Source organism: Euprymna scolopes, chromosome 3 (genome assembly GCF_053919585.1).
Source record: "Euprymna scolopes isolate OS-2025 chromosome 3, ASM5391958v1, whole genome shotgun sequence".
Classification (NCBI taxonomy): Eukaryota; Metazoa; Mollusca; class Cephalopoda; order Sepiida; family Sepiolidae; genus Euprymna; species Euprymna scolopes.
In genome coordinates, this window is record NC_136484.1 from 89,778,451 (window position 1) to 89,791,277 (window position 12,827).

General features: G+C 31.0%; 1 protein-coding gene across 2 annotated transcripts in view; it reads right to left on the reverse strand.

The window, feature by feature from the left end:
- LOC145257268 (phospholipid-transporting ATPase ABCA1-like) overlaps positions 1–11,999 on the reverse strand; it is a 379,489-nt gene extending 367,490 nt beyond the window's left edge. The window contains exon 1 of one of the 2 annotated variants that reach the window (XM_080115647.1): positions 11,624–11,998. The gene's annotated coding sequence lies outside the window, so the exon portion shown is untranslated. Of the gene's footprint in view, positions 1–11,623 lie in introns of both variants that reach the window. The other variant, XM_080115648.1, reaches the window with a different exon arrangement.
- Between the last annotated feature and the right edge of the window lie 828 nt (positions 12,000–12,827).

Sequence of the window (12,827 nt, forward strand, 5' to 3'; positions counted from 1 at the left end):
CAGTAATCCGCATATGCATCCACACTCTGATAAAACCACAACACACACATATGCACAATACCTAATTCACTCATACTGTTGCATGCGATACTGACTGAAAACAAATGGAGGAGCACGTTCATTGCTTTATTTGATGGGTAGTGTAGTATATGTTCGTTTGTTATGATACCAACTTTTCAGTTGGAATACAGTGTTGTATATGTTCGTTTATCATATATGCTAGTAAAACTGTTTTTGCTAGTCGCATATTTTTTGCTAGTATAAATAACATGAAATACTTATCTAAAAAAAAAAAGTCAAATAAAATAAATTGATCCAAATAAAAGAATAACAGTAATTCCTGAATGAATTTCAGAAAATATGTCAACTGTCAGAAAATAAAAGACGCACGCATGATAAGCAGAGTGAAGGCAAGAGAAAAGAAATGAAAATTCATTTGCCTGGAGATATTGATCACTGTCAAATATAGAGTTATTTTCAAATCAAATATATTTTAAGATTATTTTGAATGCTGTCTTGAAGCAATCAGACAAAAGTTTGGCAAAATATCTGGCTATAAATTATATATTTAACCTGCAAATAGAGAGAAGGTGTATAATAGAAATACATTTCAGGAAGTTTAGTTCATTTATGTTTATATATTTGATAAATTTTATATTTCTTTTTGTCTTCATCATTCTTATAACAGAATTGAACATTCAAGGATAGCTACATCTTGTCATCTATTAAGCATCAAATTTTTAAACGAAAAAAAAAAAAATGATTTGTTCAATATTTAACAAAGGGATCAGTTTTCTGTGCAAGTTTTACATAAAATGGTTCCCATATTTTATTTTCCAACTTCTCTTTAGCTATAATAACCATGTGTTTTTAAACAGGGAGATAATTTTAAATGAAAATTAAACCATGTTATTTTTAGTTGAGATTTACTCTATATAATAATCCAAAGATTGCCCTACACACACACCAAACAATTAAATAACTCAAATTTTCAATTAGTAGTGAACAAATGCGCGACAAATATCAACTTCAAAAGAAGACATTTTATGTTAAAATTAGTCGTTTATAAAAATGACAGCAAATAATTTATAACCTGCAAGATAGTGTTCATTTGATAATAATCACAAGATTTATTTTTGCAAAAATTTAAAAACAAATATTTTAAAGTGTGTGTGTGTGTGTGTGTGTGTGTGTGTGTGTGTGTGTGTGTGTGTGTGTGTGTGTGTGTGAATCGTGTTGTATAGATTTGATAATTTTAAAGATGTAAGCATTTAATGATAACATCTGGTTTTATTTCTATAACGTACAAATAGCATCTTTTAACCAAGAAGAACAACAAAAATGCTTTATGCAAAATACAGAAATTGCAACTTACATAATATGCTAGATTAATTTTATACAGGTAATACTTTTATTGTTATTATACTAGAAAAACTACACAATAAATTAAATTTTTAATAAACCTCTACAACTTTATAAAAATATATTAAATTACTGCCACATTCATAATTTTTTTAATATATCTTAAAAATAAACATGTTAATATTTATACTTAAGGAATATCCATCACTCTTAATGAATTCGCTTCACAGCAGTATTTAAAAAAAACAGAAAAATTAATTAAGATATTTGGGGATGTGTCCTCAAAGGGTTTGCTATGGGGCGAATTCATTGAAAATAGAATGTACATGAATGGATGTTGAGGTCGAAAAGTTTTGATTTCGATATCTACCATGGAGGTAAATTCTTCTCGTTCCAACAGGCATGACAAGGTATAAGTGTTAAGTAAATTTTAATTTTATTCTTAGATTATATTAGATTATAGCCCATAGTGAGGACTGAACCGTCAACCTCCAGAAGACTGTCACTTAGAACTGACTGAAATCAACGCCTTTATATGCTGTGCCACGGATCCACCAAGCCATGGTTGATGGAACGAGAACAACTGGAATGAATAAAGTGTGCAGTTCAAAATTTCATATAGATTTTCCAAATTTGGCAAAGATTCTAGAGTCCTAAAAGATGCACCTGAAGAGTGCTGAAGATTACATCTGCAGAAACTTTGTGAAAATCGCAACCATGGTGAGAATAATAGTTCGAATAATTCGAATAAAAGGATTGATGAGATGAGAGAGGTCAGGTGACAGCTTTCACCTACGTGCGCATGTAGGTAAACGCCGAATGTTCTTGCAATTGATTCGAAATTTAGATTACTAAACCATTTTTGTTAATTTACGTCAGTCAAGATTAAACCTCATCAGGAAGTAGTGGGTATACTTTCAATATGCCAACGGCCATGCATACGTTTGAAATAAACATCACAAAACAGCATTTACTCTTTTTGCAAAGCTCTATAGGACAAATACAAAGAAACATTGGTTCTTCATTCAAATATACTTCACTTCAACTAAGATTATTATCTCATTATTTTTATATGCGCATACAAAACTTATTGTTATCTTCAACTCTTTTTTTTTCTTGAAACAAAAAACTTTTCTCGTGCGGCATTTGTTAGGCTGACACCAGAGTTTTAATTTTACATGTAAGACTCGGATAATCGATCTCCCAAAATATACCGATTGAATTGTTTGCAAAAAATAGATAAGAACAAATAATTTGTGTATGCAATCTTATATATTCTATGAAATCGGCGGACAGAATGGAATAAATCTGCAGATCAGATTTTGATACTGAAGAAGAAGTTTACAAACCTTAAAACCATATCAACAAAACTAATTTCTTAAGGTAGACATGTTTTATTTTTTACACAAAGAAACCGTATTTTTAATGTGAACCAAAATTACAATCTATGCGTCTTAAAGTAAATTACCTGTAAACCGATATGCTTATTAACGCTATCACCTACACCAAGCATTTTAATAAATGAAATCGCCTAATTGAAAATTAACCAATGTCAACAATTCCGACTTTGTTTATTTGAAAATGAATTGTTCCAAAATCGCTTTCTGTTGTCCAGTCTACTTCACCATTTTTTAAAACTTTCTCTTGGCATTCTTTTTATTTTATTTTAATGTAATTTTAATACATCTAATTGTTACAATTTTAAATAAATAAATTTAAAAGTGACATTCGTTTTATTTAAAGAATATTTAGATAAGAATTATTTTAAAATAATTTAAATTGTAACATTTTTCAATAAACAAAGAAATGTTATATTCTTTATTTAAAGAATATTTAGTTGACAATAGACATTATTATAACGAAAACGAAAAAAATTTTTTTTTTTTCTTAATATCTTTAAACCATACATTTATTATTTCAAGGTACCATGGTTAGTACACACACATTGTTTGAGATAAATAAAAAAAACTTTAATGGAACATTCGAATATCTATGTATCTCATTTAGAGTCCAAGTGTTAGCCCCAGGAAAGGAGCCCCTCGATTTCTGAGAACTTCGAATGAAGTAAAACGAAACACACAGGGGATATATAAACACTGAACGTATGAAATCAATATATTTATAGAACAGTTCATATTGTTGTTAAGCAACAGCAATTCAAGTTACACCTATCTTTATTGTCGACAACAATGACACACCAATGTTTGCATGGTGATTTCTCAATACTCCTCTTCTAGTAGTTACATAATATATAAGCATTTTGAATCGAGGAAAAAATTCTGTGTTCTTTAGAAAATTACATAGTAAATTAACAGAAAATAAATATTTTAAATTTACTTTTTGAAAATAAAAGAATATAAAGATCGATGTTTTTTTACAAGTTTAAATACTCTGTTTTGAACAATTTAAAGGTTTATATCACTAAGGGCTTAAAATATAGAACTGAATATAAACAATAACAGCTAAAAATATAACTTTCATATAATAATAATAATAATAATTCGCAACAGAGTGAATATCAAGGAATCAGAGACGCGGAACAAATACATGGAGCTGGCTAGAGAGCTCAAGGAGATATGGAAGATGAAGAAAGTCAAGATTACACCAATAATAGGATTAGCACTAGGAACATTCCCAAAGAATTTGAGAAAAGAATGAGAGATTGGAATCAGAGGGTTGGCTGAAAAAATACAATGGATAACAATAATGAAAATGGCTGAAATATTAAGGAAAACCATTGAATTGTGTATGAGCTGCAGGAGCAAGCCGGACATAGAAACTATAACAGATGTAAAACAGAAAGAAATGCCACATGGAATCACAAAAACTGAAACTGTATAATTGTAAATTAACCCCTGCCCCCCAAAAACACAATTGTACTGTTGATTTTTATGCCACACCACATCAAATAATTGAGAAAGTCAAGGAGGATTGAAGGACTGAGAAGAGAAAGCACTAACACTACCTCCATTGGACGAGTGTGAAGAGGAATGAGACTTTGGGGAGACTTACTGCCATCCAAATTCCAGGTAAAAACCAATGGTCGCTACCAATGAGATATCAATAGTAAACAACTGTCGCAATGATGCAAACTAATTTGCAAAAGTTATTGAAAGAGGTGGTGAGTACTAGAAATCTTGGGAGACTTGTTGGCACTCAGATTTCAGGGAACACCACAGGTTATTCTCAAACAGAAATTTTTGAAGATGGCTTGTGTGACTACTCCTCACAGGTAAATAATAAACTGTAAATTTTATAAACCCAAAAGAGTGTAATGGTATCAACCTTTATACTGAGATCTTTGGGAGTCTTATTGCTACCCAAATACTAAAAATAACCAATGGTCATTGCCAGCAAGAAATCAACGGTAAACAACTGTTGCTATAAAAATCATTTGCAGAGGTTATCAAAAGAGGTAGGGAGAATTGGAAATCTGAAGAGACTTGTTGTCACTCAGATTTCTGGAAACATTGTGTAAGAACTCCTAGTCAGCAAATAATGATAATAATCAACTCTATTATAACGATCAATGTGTACTTATTTGTATATAAATATACTTTCATCTAATCACACAAAAGTTTGTGGGTAAAATAAATGCCTTTTTATAGCACCCCTTTCCCAGACAAAATCATTTTAAGTGATGAAGAGAAGCGAGAAAGTTCATAGCAAGTAAGACAACCACCACAGACTTCCCACTCAGCTTTAAAATTATATGATCATCTGATTTAGATTAACCTTGGAACATGGCGTTAGTTACTTATAAATCCTCTACCATTTTCAGAACTGTATTTTGCTTGACTATATAATAGTATTGATACAGTATTCTCTTTGGATCTGAGCACTTGAATACACGTATTTGGGGATTTTAATATTAACAACAATAATTAACTTGGTTTCTTGAGCCATACAGATGCAACTGGTAACAGCACGTGCAGTTTCTCTATCGCACATTCACTTTCACAGTCATTTTCTCAACTCGCCCTGCAGATCATAAGAATCAGCTAAGCTTACTTCTTGATTGATTCTTAAATACACTGCCCAAAACTAATGCGCCAGATGTGTATAGCTCACTCAAAAACGTTGATTACCTAATGATAATGATTGATATGAACCTAAACTTTTGACCCCTAATTGAAGCGCCATTACTTAAAATGACTAGATACTACTAACAGGAATCCATCAGATCACAACAAAGATAATCTATGGAGTAAAACATTTTGTGTCTCTGCTGAACAATGCACAAATAAGGTAACTGAATGGGCCAAAGTAGGCATAAAAGTACATGTCCTCGTGCAAAAAGTCTATAGCCTCACTACACACAATCGTTCGCTTCAACCTGTGTAGCCAATGATAGTTTATAACTTCAGAAAAAAAAAAATTATTTGTACAACTTGTAGCAGTGGCGAGGTCATTTTTCGTGTAAATTTAACATAAACTTACTCCATTACTTTATTTTTCGACCGGCCCTTAGCAAAAATAATCCGATTATATGTTTTAGGAATTTTAATGTAATGACATTTTATTTTTACATATGAAAAGAGTATTATTCAGCATTAACTTTTAAGTTTCATTTTATAGGCAGCATTGGAACAACAAACAACCACAAAATTATTAATCATCTCACCAACAACAATCTCGAACACATTTTTGATCTCCATGTGTCTAACAGATGTGAATATGCCAACAAAGTCAGAATACAATACAGTTCTTACAACGTTCGAAAACACTTCATGCTCAGAATTGCTTAATCATAGAGCAAATGCCTGCGATACATCTTTTAATGGCTCCATGGTTCTCGATTCAGTGAAACATACTTAAGCACTTTTGTAGTTCATCTGAACACTGGACACAATTTCAATACGATTATTATATTTTCCTCACTTTGTGTGATTTTAATTAGTGTTGAGACGATTAATCAGAATCGGGAAAATCAGAACTTTTGGGCGTATCGGAATGGAAAAATAAAATGTCCATATTTTCCGATGCCAAAAAAGATTCTTTTAATGCTCTTTCTCATTTGATTTTATTTAAAGCAAAATCTTCCACTGCTGATAGTAACAAAAAAAAAAAAAATATGTATTGATTTTAAGCTACCACTAACACTAAAATCTATAGATCACTCCTTATAAATGTCTTTACGTTTGAGAAAATATATGCACATTTAACATGTGTTTCTACAGTAATTGGGTAACATAACAATTTTATAGTTAAATATTTAGAGATTTATAAATTACTGGAATTGGAAATTTAGTAGAGAATCGGTAATGGCATCGGAATTGGGAAAAATATTGGAATCGATCCATCATGAGTTTTTAACTTCATTTTGGATAAAATTGATTGTTGATTTTAAATTATATGCCTTGTTCTGAAATAAACTTCTAATTTACTTTTTAAAGTGTTCAGAATCGAACTTCAATTTGTTTTGATCGATGACCACCACACAGTTTTATTGTTTTAATTCATCAAACACATGAAACTTGTCCAAGCTAAAAATAAACTTGGAATATTATTTCTACACAAAAACGAAATTTAACAAATATGAAAGCAATATTAAATGATGAAATTAAAAACATATTTGTGATAATTTAATAACTGTCAAAATGAAAGTAAAATAAACGTCTACCAACGAATTTTTAAAAATAAAAATTCAAATTAATGCATGTTGAAAGGCAAAATACAATTTTATTTCGCGACAAGAAATACGACTAATCAAAATTTGGATAAAATATGCATTATAGACGAAAATTTCCAATGGCTCCACGTTATAATTGAACCAACATTTAATCTTTGGAAATTTTTTACCAAAAATTAGAAACAAATTTGATAGAATTCAATGAAAAAAAAAACTCTTCTATATTAATAAAATCATGAGATTACTCACATATTTTTGCTTTGTGTCAGCATAATTTTTTTTTTTTTTTTACAAAAATTTTTTTCTAATTTTGATAATTATATAATAAATTATGATTTATTAAAATCAAAAATACACTAGCATAAACTAAAACAATGTTTAAAATCCTATTTTAAGCTTCAATAATGTTCATACTCTTCTACCTTTAACTCACACATAAGGCTTACCATTACATAGTTAGTTTCTCTCTCTCTCTCTCTATATATATATATATATATATATATATATATATATATATATATATATATATATATATATATTCGTCATGGAATCAACACCTCTCTCTATCAGGCTTCTTGTTGATTTGGAACCTTTGGCTCTTAGTTTATTTATGAATTGAAGAGTTTTAAAAAGTGATAATCAAAGACTCCCGGACAATATTGCTAGTTTTATTTTAAATCTAAGTTTGGTTTGTAAGTGATATTTATACTTAAACAATAATTTGGCAGTTAGGATCAAGCGTTACCATATTTCATTCTAACAAAGGTGCTTTAGGCTACTGATAAAATAGGGTGGACCTTATCGAACTGAGTGCTGAGAATGAATCCTCGGCAAGTATAACAATCGTGGGGGGAGGTGGGTCAGTTTGGCTATCGAAAGAATCCAATATCACAAAGAAAAGTTCTTCTTAATGTGAATGCACATGAAACAGCACAAAATAATATGCATTTTTCAAGTAGATTTTCCTCATTATAAACACCAAGCATCATCAATTAGTAATTAATCATAATAATAGCCTTGCGCCGATTATCTCTCTAAGTTACTGGCCTCTCTTGACGGATCAAACATGGCACATGACCGAATTAATTATTGGAGAAAGAAAAATCTGCATTAATCTGCATACATGCGTTAAAACACGAAAGTATTAACTCAAACTTCCTTACATTTTTATCCGACTTCTGAATTAAAGTGTAGTATCTGTTCAGCCTCCGAAGACAATCCTCCCAAGCATTAACTCTGCCTTTTAGAGAGAGCAAAGAGTTTACCATCTTCCTCTTTTAGGAGAAAGGAATTGATTTATTGCCTGTCAGAAATACTGACACAACTAATCAAACTATTTCTGCAGTCAGACCAAAGTACGTCTTTTGGGGAGATGGATTCCCAATATAAACCAACCCTATGTTTAAACTTGCCACTGTGGGAAGCAGATGAACTAGGATTACGGTGTTGTATCTGTTCTGTCTTAAGCCATCTTTTGAGGCAATAATTTTCTCTTTCAAAGACGGTGTAGACTTTACTCGCCTTCGTCGTCTTCTTTATGAGGATGGATTTATTGCCTGCTGCCTCTTCATCTGTGAGAGGAAACCAAAGAGACTGGCCAGACTACGGTTAAATACAAAGAAAATGCTCTTTCCTGAGGAGCTGAATTATAATCATGAAATGACCCTGCATCTAACTTCTGCTGTCGGAATCAAGTAAACAAATTTGACTTTTTAGTCAGAATCAAATTGTAATATTTGTTCAGTTCTATGAGTCCCAAGCATTGCCTGTAAAGCGGGGGTGGAGGGTGGAGTATTATTGCCTGTCACATAAAGTTGATGGAATGTCAATAGATTTTTGCCTACATTAAAAACCAACAATTATGGAGAATCTATTTAATTACCTCCCCACGAGGGCACACTAGATTTTAATGTGAAGAAATGTAGCTCCCAAAATTGACTTAGTCTTTTAGTTTTTCTTTTTCCTGCATATTTCCAAACAAAAATACAAAAAAAGAAAAGAACTAAAAGACTAAATCAATATTTTGAAACTTCGATGTTCGCTTCTTTTTTTAATGTCAGGGAATGCACCTTCTTAGATACAATTTACCAAGAAATACTTTCTTAGAAATTATGATACTCAGAAATCATGATGCGGACCGTGCTGAAATAATATTATTTAGAAACCCATTCTAAACACGGTAAGATTGACGTTTTTTGTTGTTGTTGTTTTTTGTTTTTTTTAATATTTTGTGTTTTCACCTAACAATTTAATAAACAAATGATACAGTAAAAATTGAATTTAACTTGAAAATCCTATCTAAAAAAAAAAAAATAGCACGACCAGTCTTCAGCAAAAGTATTGAAATTATCAACCAAAATTAGTGTCAATGTCAGGCAATATGGACTCGATAGGAACTGATAAGTTAGAACAAGAAATAACACAAAATGAAAAAAAAGAAAGAAAGAAAGAAAATAAACCTCTCTTTCTTTTTAACACATTTTTGTTGTATTTGTTGGTAACGGAGCAATCCAGTTAGGTGGAGCATTCAAATTGGGAGGGAGTGGCATATTTCCTAGTAATAGGACTTATACTTTAGTCGGTATTTATACAGAAAAAGTTAACAGCTAATAAATCGAAAATAAGCGAAATATACAACAAATAACTATTACGAAACACAAAAAATACCATTAAAACTTATTTTCCTATCGACCTGCATAGTTTTAAATTTCTGAAACTGTTTGGAAATTTTGTTATTTTAAAATGTGTTTTGTTACTTTCACTTAGCCGAATTCGTCAATCAAAAAAAGGCGGTCGAACTTTTTTTGTCGCTACTTTCAGGCTCCGACAGACAATCACCCTTAAACTTAGGGTTAGTGCTGCTTCTGCTACCGTGGGTTTTTTTTTATTATTATTATTATTGTTACCATGCAATCAGCTCAAGACAGACATCCAAAATATAGTTGTTAAGTGATCAATTTGTTTAAAATTCTTACTTTCAATTAATTGTGTATATGTGATATATTTTAGACACAATCGAGTAATTATTAATTTCTTGGTACTCATGCATGCAGAGAGTGATCCGTGCTGAAATAACGTTATTATTTAAAAAGCCATTCTTAACATGGGGAGGGGAGGGTGTTTTGTACCTATTCTATACTTTAACATTACAATTGAATAAAAAAAAAACATAAAACTTTCATTAAACTTGGAAATACGATTTAAAAAATAGCGCGAATCAATCAGTAAGTGCACTAGCACCAAAAAATTAATTAGAAAATATCAGAAACAGAAACTTGGATCATTTTTTTTTTCTTACATATATATACCTGACACAGGTGAGGATATTTTTGCCTACTTCCAGAGAGCGCCCCTTCTAGGGGAGCTGGTTCCCCCTACCCCACATTAAAACGACGTTGTGTCACATTTGCTTTCGTAGGGAAACAAATAAATACCTCTATACTAAAAGAATACTCGTACCAGGACGGGTAAAACTTAATTTCTCGAACAAAACAACTTTGTACAACTTTAATGCCCTCCTCCTTAAGAATAATAACATCAAGGTATGATGCATTGCATTGATGCTGCTAAACCTTTTGGCTAGAATCATTATTCCTATTTTGATTAAAACCTATTACATAATTTTGATTCCAGAAAATGTTTAAACACTTAAGGGATCTTAAGAGGAAATTAAAATCCAGGGGATCTTGTTTAACTTGCATCGAATGACTACGACTCAAATTTAATGAAAATCTGAAATATTTGACTTTTCAAAAATGAGGCTATGCCTTCATTATGCTCCCAATATCCTTTTAAAAAATTAAAAAGAAACTGAAATTTAGAAAATATTTATTAATTGATATCGAATACTTATTGCTAAAATTTCACAAAATATTGAAGGAGGCTTTAAATTAAATGTAGCCCATACTATCCATCCTTACGCCTAGCATTCCAAAATTCATAATTATCGATTGCTTAGTTTAAGAGTAAATTCCGTATATACAAACATAATTTTCTTCATTTAATATCAGAAATAAGAAAAACATTCCAATTCAAATGTTTCATCGAACATTTAACAAATAATGAAACTTCACTTAGAAAAATCTAAAAATAAAAAATAAAAAATCTTAAGATAAAAAAACGAACAATATATATATATATATATATATATATATATATATATATATATATATTTGTAATATCTACAAAAATATAAACCTCTAACTTTATTCGTTTTATGTTTTTAAAAGGAAAAAAATGGTTTTAATTTTAAATGAAATAAATTTCATTGCTGATTAATTGAAAGAAGAGTTTTAAAAAAGGGTGGGGGGGGGATAGCAATAATTAAAGAGAAACTAATTGTCAAAAGTTTTTTGTTGCAAAATTGTTCATTCATTTTTATTTACTTTTGATGACTTCAGGAAAAGTTGTTCATTTATTTCGGCCCGAATAACAATGGAACACCTTGGCCCTACTTAGAAATTCGTCTGCTTAAATTCTAAAACTTTAATCATTACAAATATACGCTATTTTATCAAATAAAATTCAGTTAAATATCAAAGAAATATTCGTTTAATAATGAAATTAAAAAGCAATAATTAAATAATTTTGTAAATGAAACGAAACGTTTTAAATTAATTAATTACTTACCTTTGAAGAGTTGATACACTTTTATTTCTTTTGGTGAATGTTCTTCCAAAAAATATTTTGTTAGAAAGAGAGAAAGGCCATACTTTGTTTAAGAAGAGAGACCATCCCAAATTAAAAATTAAATTAAAATTGATGCGTGTTGTGGCACGACGAATAACGCACGGTATTCCTCGTAACAAAAATAATTTTAAAAAATGATGTCAATAATTCCTAATTATTGAAAGAAAAACTGAGATCCCATGTTCCAGGTTTTGAGTAGAGTATTTGAAACGATTAAACACTGAAAGGTCCGATGTTTGCACTTGTGTAAAGTGCAAGTATTAGTAAACACGGAAGGATGACGACGATAATGATGAAGGAGATGCCGTAGCAGTAGTAGTAGGATTTCTGTTCTTGCTTTCACTGGCGGAATTATCTCCCTTGGAGCCGGTTTCTCAGTAAATGAGTTTTATTGTTATTGTTAATTTTTACAGCAAGTTCAAGTTTTGTACAGAGGCTAGACTGTTAACAACAGTCGATGGTACGTCCTCGACAATCAGTCCAACTCAGTGTGGGTCATTTTTAACCTAGGTATCCTTTCTTTGGTTGGACGGAAGTATGGTTCTCTGCAGTTCTAGACTAACCCCCCCTCATTCCGAGGCCTTCCTTTAAGAAGAGTGTTAGCTAACTGCCTGAGGCGACCATACCAGGGAATACTGATGGGACTGGTCATACATTTTTTTGTGAGCAAGAGTGTACTTCCTCTTCTGCAATACCTTTTTAATCTCCACCTTCCGACCTTTTGTCACAGCTTCCTACAGCAGGAGATGGGTGTGGGTAAATACTAATTTTACAGCATCTCCCTATGTATCTCCCACCCACGAGAATATAGTCAGGCTTAAGGCCATTGATAATGTAAGGAAAATCCTACTTCCTCAATAATGACATTTTGAACTGGGACAAAAATTTAATTTGCTTTAGTCTAAAGAGATTCCTTCCTGGCCAAGGGAAGAACAGATGAAGTGGAGTATAAGAACAGATATTACACTTTGAATCATTTATTTGCACAAAATATAAAGATTTACAATCGGAACAAATGAGGCACAAGGACATCAAAATTATAAAGAAAATGAAGCTCATTCATCATTTTAAGTCTAAAAGTGATAAAATTGTCCATGCATCATTTGAATCATCTTAGTCACCATAATATCACATTTAATGTAAG